We start from the raw sequence: 12,411 nt of genomic DNA, 5'->3' as shown, positions 1-12,411 counted from the left end.
TATTTTAATAATCACTTACTTAGAGAGCGCGCGCCGAATATATAGGGAAATACCAAGGGGAGAACCTGTTTCGATCTTATCTTGATATGATCGCGAAACACTTTCCAAATCATTTTTGGTTCGGAATTTCCTGATATCAACCATTTAAATAACAAGTGACCGGCAAACTCGAGTAATTCAATTAAGTAAGTAGTCGTTCACTTTAGACCGTAAGTAGACTTCTTAAAATCCCATTGCAAAATATGAAACGAAGCAAAATATGTTTATGCAATGAATACAGACCTTATAAGGTCTGTATTCATTGGTTTATGTGTGTTTGGAATAGCGTTACGCTTTAGGCCTACGCTTGAAAGTAGGTTGAATTTGACTAATGTATATTAGGGCAAATTTATCAATTCTCACAATTCTTTAATCTAAGGTTCAACTCAACTATGTGAAAATCGTTTACCGTATAACATAAGACAATACAATATGTTGGAAACTTAGAAAACTCTTGGAGGACTTAATGTGCAGTTTCTCAGAAACCAATCGCTAACTGATGAAAATTCAATGAGTCGCCACAAAATATAAATAACTCAACAATAATTTATCCAGTCACCAGATAAACTGGCTCCCAGTGAATCTCCAATGCTACTGGTGTATAATTCAATTGTGTCTCAAAATTCTATTAACTCCGGTCCTTCGCCGTGCTACGCGCCTTGTTTGTGCGATAGCCAAACTTTCCACGTTTAAAAATACAAAACTCGATTTGCCAAGAGCTAATCTCGACCTGTTAATTATTTAGTACGATAGCGTTTTCGCGGGATTGAACTTTTCTTGAGCGTTGAGTTTGCTATAAAGTTTGAAGTGAAAATTTAAAATTTTATTTTTAGATTAATTTTAACATGCACGGTGAGTGTTGTTTAGGTATTCAGATTAAAGGTTTTCCAACGCGAAAAAGTAAACGTATAAATCAATCAAATAAGAATCTGATACATTGAAAAATCGCTTCTTGCCAAATATTGTTTGTGTATTTTTTTTTTTATTTTGAGTTTCGTGAAAAACTGGTTTTTAAAAGTGTTTAAAGCTTAATTTAAACAATACAGTACTATAGGTAACTTAATTAGGCTAGTTATTGGTAAATTACACCTAAAGTAATAAAGATTATTTTAGTTTTCGTTCAATTCTTCCGTGTTAGTTAGTCAAGGCGCAACATGAGAATACCTCAAATCCTAATAACCCTAGAATAATCTCCAGAATCCTAATAATCCAATCAAACAACACGCCCTGCATAGCAACAAACATCCAAATCACAACGAATAAAAAGAATTGCCCTAGAAGACTGGAAGTCGTTGTAAAGAGACTGATTTATCCTGAAATCGGTGTCTAGAACTTGTAATTTGCCCCCATTCCGTTCGGGAGGCAGAGCAAAAACAAAGCAAAGTGGACTTATTAAATGGACGCGACCTCACGACTCCGCGTCCATGGAACGAAGACTTGGACGCAACTGCATAGCATGATGAATATAGTACAGTAGGTTTATTCTCACTTTGTAGAATGTAAAACGTGGAATCAGCTTTCAAAAGAACACTTCTACCTATAGTCTTGTATAAAGTATTAGATGGGTAAAAAGTTTGAATATAGGCTAGATGTCATATAAAAGGGAAATTCGACCCACAAATTCCAACTGAAGAAAATCTTACCCTAATAAGTTGAGATACAGTACTGAACATAGAATAACATCTTTGTTTACGTCGATTCTCCACCAACTCTCAACCAAGAGGGTAACGTCTGATATAGTGCAATCAAGGGGATTCAGGGGATATTGTCAAACCTAATATTTATAATCTTCGTTTTAACATTACAGAGTTATTATCAGATATTTGTGTTAATATGTTTATATTATAGAGTTAAATATTTATAGAATGAAGACCAACACGTCTCGAATAAAAACAACGCCTTCTGGAACATTGGGAACATTCCATACCCAACTAGGGACATAGTTAAGACTTTCACATCAACGATAATCGTTATTTTCCCCCACTTATCACTCATCTCATCAGGTTTAGAACAATAACAAACTAGATTCGTCGTGATGGTTAATAAGAATCAACTTAGGGATGGTGCAATCTGAGTATTAGGCCTAAAAGCAACAGGAATAATTCCCTATAATCGCAATTTCATATTCTAAAATCTAAATTGGTTGTTGATTTTCCAGAATAATTGGCCTGGTATTAGAATAATGAGAATTAACTTACAATATAAACCTGCATCTATTGTCAGTATAATATTGATCTTTTATTGCTGTTATCATAATCTACTGTCATTTCATTTTTATCGCTTCTATTGTTACGGTATACAATAACAGTGTTGTGTTGTGTCGATAGTATGTCTATGAATAACTTAGTTTTGATGTTACTGTAATAAGTGATTTTGTTAAATATTTTATTACTGTGGTCGCCAATGTTATTAGGTACCTAGTATTTTACTGCTGTTACACAACCTGTCTGCATTTGTGAAAATAGTCCACTCTTGAATGTCTTTAGTTTAAATTTATTACACACGAAAAACAAACAAACTGTATGAAGCGTACTTGAAACTAAATGACCGACTTAATTCTCTAGAATACACATACATCACTACAGTACCACTAATCGCAAATTCACAATGACCCTGGAAATATAATATGTTTACCAAAATTGAAAGGAACTCTTTAAATTAGGTTCTACTATTAGGTCTACAGGAAATTCAATCTTACCTTTTTAGCAGGGCAGGTAGCAACTGGGCTTCAAGCAATTAGGTAGCCTCCTTTAGCGTACCGCCTGGGCTTGTCAATAATGGCAATAGAGAAAAGATCCTTTCAAAGCCTACCCCCCGCGGTAAGGGCTCTTTTGTACAAATAACCTTGAATGATCTGTCAAACTAAGGACTGCGACAAAGTCCCACGCCGTGCGCAGTGATGTTAGGTTAGGTTAGGCCTAACGTTTGTTTACAACACGTGACTTAAACAGCTGACAGTACCTCGTGCTAAGTACCCCATTGTGACAGTAGGACAGTACAGTGTATGTTTACAGAGAACTACGTGGAATTGACACAAATTACGTTCAGAGATTCAGGATTGGTTATGAAAATGTTATCTAAATGTATTTAGAGTGAATATACAACACGATACAGTTAAACAGCGAGAACACAACAAAGAAATTACACTCGTTGAATAGAATTCAATCGATTCACGTTCAAAGCTAGCCTACCTCTTAATCAAATTGCTAGACAACGAAATCCTACACACTGACGTTCACCAACACAATTCTGACGATGAGTGAACTACCGTCTCCTCGGACAGTCGATACTGGAGTCAGGTCAAACGTCGATGACACAAAGATGTAAACAAGCACGCACACAAACCCGTGGTGACGCGATGCTCTCTCTCCGGAGTCCACAGCTCGACTGGCGCTCGGCAGATGGCGGCTGCGACGCTAGCGCTGTGACGGCGAGCGGCCGTAGGTGCAACTAGCTGCTGCAGGTACTGAACTACTGAACCGTCCGCGACGGTGTGTCGGTTCTCGGTTCTACTATCTGATGGGCGGAACTTGGCGGCGTTTGCGCCGAGATGCTAACCGCTTCCATTGGACAGGTGTGTCACCTACCCATTGGCCGATTGGACACTATTTGCAAATAAATACAGGTGTCTGTTCAAATAATGTTCTACTTTGTCCGTCTTCTTTACCTAATTAATAATCAATTAGCCTCTCCGCCCCGAAAGCGGATCCCCGTGCGGATCAATCTTGGAACGGGAAATATTGATGGATTGGCAAATAAAAATGTTAATAACAAGCATATGTAGTGTCCCACCGGAATGTTATATGTAAATAACATGGTTGAATTAAATTTGACTTTATAAATTAATTTGCCTGATTGATTTTTAATTTTGAGAATATGAAATGTAATTATTGTAGTGTTTAATCTCAGATTTTGATTACAAAATTATTTTTTACTAGGGTCCCCGTGTGCATGTTCGTATTTCTAAAGTGTTCTATTCCGACGCAAAATGAATAATTCATTACCCTTTTCTTTGTCAATGATTTTATTTGTTTGAGGCAGTTATTACTGTCATGCATTCAACTGAAATATCCCTTGTTCACGTTTAAATAATTTAAACCGTTTTAATTAAAGTTGGCCATCGTCAGTGAATTTTTGAAAGCAAACTCTAACCATACATCAGTGGGGTGAAGCTCTGAAGAAAATTACCTTTTTGGTTACCATTCACATTCATCACTGCGCTAGGGCGCTATCAATCAATCAATCAATATTTTAATTCCAGTAGACACATACATGCATATAGACACGTCAAAAAGTGGATTACATGCTAAGCCCTAAACGTTATCACGAAATTGATGGTCTATAAACCTACTCCATGAAATTCTACATGTTTCTACCACGTTTCGTGGCCATCGGTCCAGCGGTGTCTAAGTTTATCACTGCCAAATATATATACCAACATCCTCTTTTATACTTATAGATTTATCCACAAACCTAAGCTATTCAATTCAACTTCGTGAGACAGCTATGCACTTAGGTGCGGATTTTAAGCTGAATACTAATTAAAAAGGGAATAATAATTTGTATTACTACATTACATAGTAGTGTTACACTATGTGGTACAATACGTGGTACAATATGTAGTTTTACAATAGTATTATTACTACATTATCATAATTACATACTTAAAATCAAATATCGTCCGATGACTTTTCTGCAAACGCAGGCTATGGTAATACATTCCCTAGACTCGCAATAGAATGGTCCACCGCAGTTGTATCTGTGTATTCCTGACTCCGTCAGCGTCTGATACCGAAGCGCAGCCAGCGAGATCGGAAGCTCGCGTGAAATAAAATAATCGGTTTGGCGGCAAGAAGCTCTTCTCACAGCAGGGAGTAGAAACACAAGAGTTGATTGGACAATAAAACTGCTACCAAAAGCCTAACAGCCGCGCCCCATGTGGTGATCCGAGGAACTACGACTTGCTAGGCGAACACATCAGAGAGAGATCGTGGAGGAGAAGCTATCAACCGTTCATCAGCAGCAGTGGAGGGATACATATTTGGTGGTTTTGTTTGCAGTCGGAAATAATCGAGCTCTTTCGCAACGAGGTGGCGTGTTCGGAGGGAATTTTAAGATAGAAGGTTAATCGGAGCTATTTAACATACGAGCGAAGCGTTTTGTTGTTGGTTTCTAAATCTTGTAAGAGCAACGACTAACATTTTAGGGGACGCAATTCAAATTCAAACATTTTCCAAGTCAATACAACTAACCCTTTTGTCCCTTTTATTAAATCAAAAAACAATAAACAAATACCTAAACAGTTAGTATTAACTTTAAATTGAAGCACCCAGAAAATAAAATAACTATTAGACCCTACCTAGATTATAATTACTCCCCTTAACCTAATGAAACTCCTATCGTTACATAAAGAATGTCCCCGAAATCTTCACCGAATTTTTGAAGTATTATTCCTGGACCAAAGAAAAGCTGAATTTTTACATTGAACATTTCCAAAACTCAAAAGTTAACGAAACAACCGCAATTTCAACATTTCACATAACTAGTTTTTTATACAGCTTTCTGTATGAAATTGAAATTTGGAACATAGAAGAGGTGTAGTGTATTTTGTAAGCTATTGTGAAATAAAAGAGGGTCTTTTCAGAAGAGGACCGTCACTTTTTAAACAGTGGAATAAGCACAGTTTGGGTTCGATGAAGTTACGTTAGGTTAGTTTATAAGTTTAGGTTATTTTTTTTATTTACCGAACAGATGACACAAACTTAGTCCACAGTTTAAATGGCGGCCCTCTTCTGAGAAAGACCCATAAAAAACATTTATTATTTGACGTTAGTTGTGTTTCTTAATGCATTTGAATGTGTAATTTTGCTACCATCCTGTTTAAAATGTGAAGTGATCATATTTGTATAAGTGTTGTATTAATTGTTTGTACTGTTACTTAGACTCTACCACAGAGAAGATAGTCGTTTGTACTGTGTCTTATTACCGATAGTCTTAGTTTGATATAGCTTTGAAGCAATGCTTGCTTGGTAAGAATCCTAACATCCATTCAGTAACGATTGAATGCTGAATGTATGTCCTGATAGTTTCAATAACGTTACCTATGTATGCAGAAACGTTCGATTTGAAACTGTTAAAATGCTGTGAAATCAACAGGAACCAACTTACTGCTTTGGACATCTCCAAATCAACGGCCCAAAGTAACGGAATGTGAAGAGTTCAAAGGTCAGAGAACTCAGCTGTCAAAACACAATCTACGTTATTTTATATTTTTATGGTACTTTCTACTCGGGACCAGAATTGCTTTCAACACGTTCGATTTTAGAAAACGTTGGACCTCTGATACTGTATGAAGTCTGTGGTTTAACGAATAATTAAATTGTATCCCTTATTGTACATGTAACACTAAAGATATTCCATTCCGATGCAAAGTTGTAGCCAGTTTTACAATAAAAGTGATCTGATGTAAATTATTGACAAAAATTCAACTTTTCAACCAAACCACACTGATAGGACCGAGTTTTACTTATTGTAAACTAAATCACCTTCTATGACACATGTTGATGTTGAGATAGTTAATCTCAGTAACAGAAAAAGGAGAACTTAGCATTTTAGGCTGTAGCACACCCTATAGTCTATGGTTTTTGGTGTTACTAATTCAATTGAACTATTTTCTTATTTAATACAGCTACTACATATTGATACATAAGTATCAAATAGTTATTTGTGTAACTAGTGAGCAAAGTGGCACATTGCTGCACACGAGATAAATGTTTACGCACGAGCCGCAGGCGATTGCGGAATGTTTCTCGAGTGCAGCAAAGGCCATTTGCGCTCGCGTTACACATTATATTTTTCCTACAGTCACTATAAAGCATATAAAATAATTAGTCTTTCAAACACTCAACACGTTTTTAGGTTGGGTTAAAACCAAGCACTGAACAAAATGGGAAACACTGCACCTTCTGATTGTAGTCGTAGTATCTTTAGCGGTGGGAAACACGGGAGGGACTAAGGCTAACATATCTTGTAGTGTCAGCGTTCGCCGCTAGGACTGCTAAGTTGAAAAAATTTAAATTAATTTTTATTTTTTTATTTTTTGTTATAAAATTAACTTTTTAATTATAAAATATTGTTTTAAAGTTATAAAATAAATTTTTAATTTTTAAAATTAAACTGTCATAACATAACCTAACCAACCAGACTTGCTGATAATATAAAAACTATATAAGATAAAAATCTAATTAATGAATACTTATAATTTTTAATTAATTATAAAATTAATTTTAAAATTTAGTATTATAAAATTAAACTGTCATAACCTAACCTAACCAACCAAACTTGCTGATATGAAAAATTTGTTGACAAAGAGTTAATGCTGCCAGCGGGTTTCAAACCCCGGACCTCCTGAACAGCAATCCGAAACGCTACCAACTATGCCACGATCGCCGCTGAAATCATATCGTTTCGTTACGGGAATCGTGTCGCCTCAAGAGAAGACAATAACCACTAGAGATATGACGTCATTACACATTTAGCCTTAGTCCCTTCCGTTTGCCCATTCCGTATCTTTAGTGTTACTTGTTTTCAAGAGTACAGGTATAAACATTAATAATCAGTATAAACAGAACAAATCAATAATTTTGTAACTTTCTTACTTACGCACCAAGAAGAAAACAGCCCGTATGCTCGTTCATAGTTCTTTCTTGATTTTTCATGAAACAGTTTAATGAAACATGTTTTGCAGATTCTGCTACATAGTTCTTCTGGTGTACACATACATTCACAATCACTGAGTGAATTACGCTCAAACATGTTAGGCCCAATTATTATTATTCTTTCAAATACTACACTTTAGGTTATGTTTAAACCAAGCGTTGAATGAAAATAGAACATACACGAAATGACAGGTTAAATCGTAGTATCAATAGTCAATCAGCTGATCATAGTAGAAGTACCTTTAAGTGTTGCCAACCTATTTCCAAGCGTACACGGATTACGTGCATAGTAAAACTACACTGTTTTGTGTTTTGTTGGAATACTGGTGTGCGCCAAAGTATACACCGTGCGACGAAGTATAAACGGTGCGACAAAGTAAGTAAATGCAGCAATTAGCAGTATATCCTTGTATATCCTTGTACTATCAGTGCAAGGAAGCCAACTTTGTCGGGTAACTCTAGAAAAAGGTAATTGAATGAATGTAAGTTATTCAACAGACAATCATTCATTCATTTTTTTATAAATAAGCAAAATTATGTCAAGTTATTAGGAATGTATCTTGCGAATCAATGGATGAAAATTACTAAATTAAGCTAACGTTTTCATTCACAATGGATATTACAATAAACAGTTATACATTTTCTTGATACTATCTTACAAGACGACAATAATATCTTTTAGCCCAAGTAATATCTATGGTTGCATACTAGGCTCATAGGTGCGTTTTGTAGAAAATTAATCAGGTATCGGCTCACTGTTCGGATTGAACCTCTTGATGACCATTAGAGGTTTATTCTCGAGGTCAATACTAATCTTGTCAATGGCCTCTTCCATGAGATCAGGCTCAAATTGCAAGTTCAACATGAGCCTGATCTCTGGATAAAATTTATCTGTATACAAATAAAGAGTCATGGACTTCTGAAATAAACATGTCTGTAGTTCCTTCCTATTTATGAAGAATGTGTTTGGTTGTTAACTATTTATTTATTTTCTATCTTGTTAATTAACTAAGTTTACTGAATATAAAATTTGTTCAAACGTTTGGTTGACTTCTGTTATTATTATAATTACTAAAGAGTGAACCCCAAACAGTAAACTGTACCATAAAGTAAGAGAAAAGCATTTAGTCGTAATTAGCACACAAAAATATCACTGACATAAAATACACACCAACACATCAGATTTTATAATGAAGTGAGAAGGATATTTGCACTATTCGTTGTACAAGTGATTGATATAAGTGTGGTTAACTCGTAACTGGACTTAGACAACCCCGGCGTATAAAAAGACAATTTGTAGATTATGATTTTACAAAACTTAAAATATACGACAGATTCTGTTAATTTTTTATTTAATAAATTTTAGAATGTATGAAAAACGAAACAATATTATATTTTTAAACATTATACGCTTACAGGAGCAGTCTATAATTTCTGAACAGTTCATGATTTTTTAAACATTGAGAGGTTCAATTCTTAAAAACGTTTCAAATTTAAAATACCCCCCGCCGCAGCAAACCTGCAGACTAAGCGAATTTCCATTTGACTGATTGGATTTACACTGAAATGTCTACTTAAAAATATAACATTTATTCCCTATTTAAATAGAATTAGTTTAACAAGTACTTAGGTTTGCTGCATCAGGGAGGGTAAAACAGTTTTTTTTTTTGTAAAATGTTAATAGTTAAGAAATTCGCTAATTGAAATTTACACCGCAATCTAATTGAGCTGGAAACATAAAACATCAATTCTAAATATCTTAGTTTTTCAACGCAAACAACTCGCATCCAATCCAATTTTCGGCCGGAAATTATAACAAACTACTTTAAAATTGCTGGAAATAAAAAATAGCACCACATTAAAATTAATGGCGGTCATCGAGGCACGTCTTTTACAAATCACGGTTCCCCGCCGAGTCGTGCAGGATTTTCAATTTCAACTTAAATTATTTAGATTACCTTGTAATTAGTTTGTGTTGAAAGCCGAAGAAGACAGACAGTCAGTCAGGGGGGGGGGTACAGGGGGAAGGGTCAATTTGAGGTCAGATGTTCAGGATATTGAAGAGCCAAGTGTGATATGGGAAACTGTTGAAAGTGTATTTAATTCGTAATATCATAATTTACGATATGGTAATAACCTATTACAGCGCATTTTCTTATTGCCAAAGAATAAGACATGAAGTAAAGTAGTAAGGATGTAGTATTTTTGTTCTGTGCTAGGACTTGATAGTTTTAACGTTGTAAAAACTATTTTATCTTAGCAAAAACGTAGTATATGATCAAAGTAAATTAAACTCTTGAAATTATTAAAAATTAAAATTTGTAGTAAAAGCGAAAGCTTGGGTTAATATTAGCCTGTGCAAACAAAATACAGTATTAGAAAACAAATACCACAAATAATTTTGTTTTTCTGTTTTTGTTTTTATTTTAAACTATAAAAAACCTTTCATATTTATTGTGATAATTGTTGTGTTTACAAGAGCAAACAATATGAATATTATTTTTAGCAGGTTTAATACATGAAATAATTTCTGTTGATTTTACATTTTGTCGTGTCTATTCTATTTTTAACTTGTTTTATTTCAAACACACATCGTCAGAATATAATATTACAGATTTAAACAAATGCACAATATTTATGCCTACCGACCTTTTATGTTTCTTCCAGTCTACGCTCTTGATTTAGTTAGCCTATACAACAAGTTTAATTTAGGCCTAATAGTATATTTCGTACCTAGGGCCGAAAATTGGGTTTTCAAAAACCCTTTCGGCCCGTGGTACGAACACTATTTTTTACCTCACTATACAAAATTGAGAAAATTTAAACAATATGCACACGAACAATATGTGTGAAGAAATATTTAGAGGAGTCAGTAAAAATAATAATAAATAGTTGCTAAGCAGCGGTGACAATAAAACAAGTCTATTGCAATATGTTTTACGGCACACTACACTATTTTGACGAGCTTCCCACGCAAGGATTTAGTCCAGAAAACAGCTGTTTGCCGCCAGCTTAATCAAATGGGGTTTTATTGCGTACTACTGTACTGTAATGAGTTTTACCGGACACCAATCAGCTGATTATACTATATTTGGGTGGCAATGAGTGGTTATAAACAAAAACATAACCTCTCTTAGAGGTTATGACTAGTGATTTTTAGTCCTTTAGTTGGTGGTAATATATAAGGATTTGTACAGATTTAGTAGCATGGCGTAAACTATCGTACGTAACTCGTCCAAAATGTGTGTACCGGACTCGTATGGTAATCCCGTACTCGACTTCGTCTCGCACGGGAACGACCACAATCGTCCGGTAAACACTTATTTTCAGGACTAGTAACGTAATATACTATTTCACTACACTATGATGTTTTTAGCGGTTTTACATCCGTTAATTGGTGGCTGAAAGTTACGATTTGCTGGCCATGCAAGCTGTCATCGTCATTTGGGGACCGAGCAGATTTTTACATCCCTAGGGCCGCAAAATCAGCTGCCCGCTTACTTTCTTAAAACATGAATGCATTTTAAATATACAATCAGTATCCATAGCATTGCAATAGAATTGTTTTATTGTCACCGCTGCCTAGCAACTATTTATTATTATTTTTGCTGATTCCTCAAATTATTGCTTCACATAAGCATAAAGTTGTAGTTGTGTTGACTGTATGCATTATTATTGTGGTGAATAGTGGTAATAGGGTATAGTGTGGTGAAAAAAAGCGTTCGTACCACGAACCGAAATAGTTTTGCAGCTCTCGATAGTTAAAATCTCGGGCCGGCAAAACCTCATTTTCGGCCCTAGGGATGTAAAAACCTGCTCGGTCCCCAAATGACGATGACAGCTGGCATGGACAGCAATACGTAGCTCTCAGCCTCCAATTGCCGTTTTGAAAACGGCTAAAACATCAGTGTGGTGAAAACTAATTTAAACCACACAATTCAAAATCACCCCTCTGATGTAAAATTGTATATCTATTTGCTGTAAAACTATTCCACTTTTAATTCAATAAAAATATAAAATAGTCAAACAGTACACAACAATATCATGGTGGCTTCAACAAACAGAGAGACCAGACATTTAAACACATTGTTTGTACAGCGCTATAACATATTGTGTAGTCATGCCACATAATATTCCTTTGTACCTGCGTGCTTTGTATGAAGCGGTGTTTGAAAAATATACTTACTCGACCGAAAATAATCACAGCCCGACAATGTCAAAGCAGCGAGCTATAGCGTCATCCCCATGAAATGTGTTTGTATTACAATTTATTAAATAATTTTATAAAGGTTAATTTAGTCTTTTTTGCTAATTGTTTCAAATTTGGTAAAAGTACTTAAAAAATGGTTTTGCCCTTGTAGGATTATTAATGTTACGCCGTTAGAATGGTTTTGGGGAATTGAAGTGCCGTGCGTAGCTCGAATAATACGCAATCTGAAATTGAGATGTATACAAATTTTGTGTCAGAATATTTCCTTAATTCGATAATACAAAATTAAATGTGAATGTCTCAGTAATCAACCGTGGTTCATCGGTAATGACCTCACAGAAATCGAATTATGTAAGCTACATGGCTAGAAAGTTCACCAATGCTTTTTGCAAAATTAAAGTTGCAAAATCAGTAAAGCAATCAATGTATGGCGACTAGTGCTCA

The 12,411-nt window shown here is 35.1% G+C and overlaps 1 protein-coding gene across 1 annotated transcript in view; it reads right to left on the bottom strand.

Annotated features, from left to right (window-relative positions):
• LOC128999460 (LIM domain transcription factor LMO4-A-like) overlaps positions 1–3,500 on the bottom strand; it is a 335,278-nt gene extending 331,778 nt beyond the window's left edge. The window contains exon 1 of the mRNA XM_054425995.1: positions 2,738–3,500. The gene's annotated coding sequence lies outside the window, so the exon portion shown is untranslated. The remainder of the gene's footprint in view (positions 1–2,737) is intronic.
• Positions 3,501–12,411: the final 8,911 nt, after the last annotated feature.

Source organism: Macrosteles quadrilineatus, unplaced genomic scaffold (assembly GCF_028750875.1).
Source record: "Macrosteles quadrilineatus isolate MER2022 unplaced genomic scaffold, UCM_ALF_1.0 Scaffold_8__2_contigs__length_117827958, whole genome shotgun sequence".
In the NCBI taxonomy this organism is placed as follows: domain Eukaryota; kingdom Metazoa; phylum Arthropoda; class Insecta; order Hemiptera; family Cicadellidae; genus Macrosteles; species Macrosteles quadrilineatus.
Note: the sequence above shows the minus strand (reverse complement) of the source record. Positions and strands in the feature narration are given on the sequence as shown.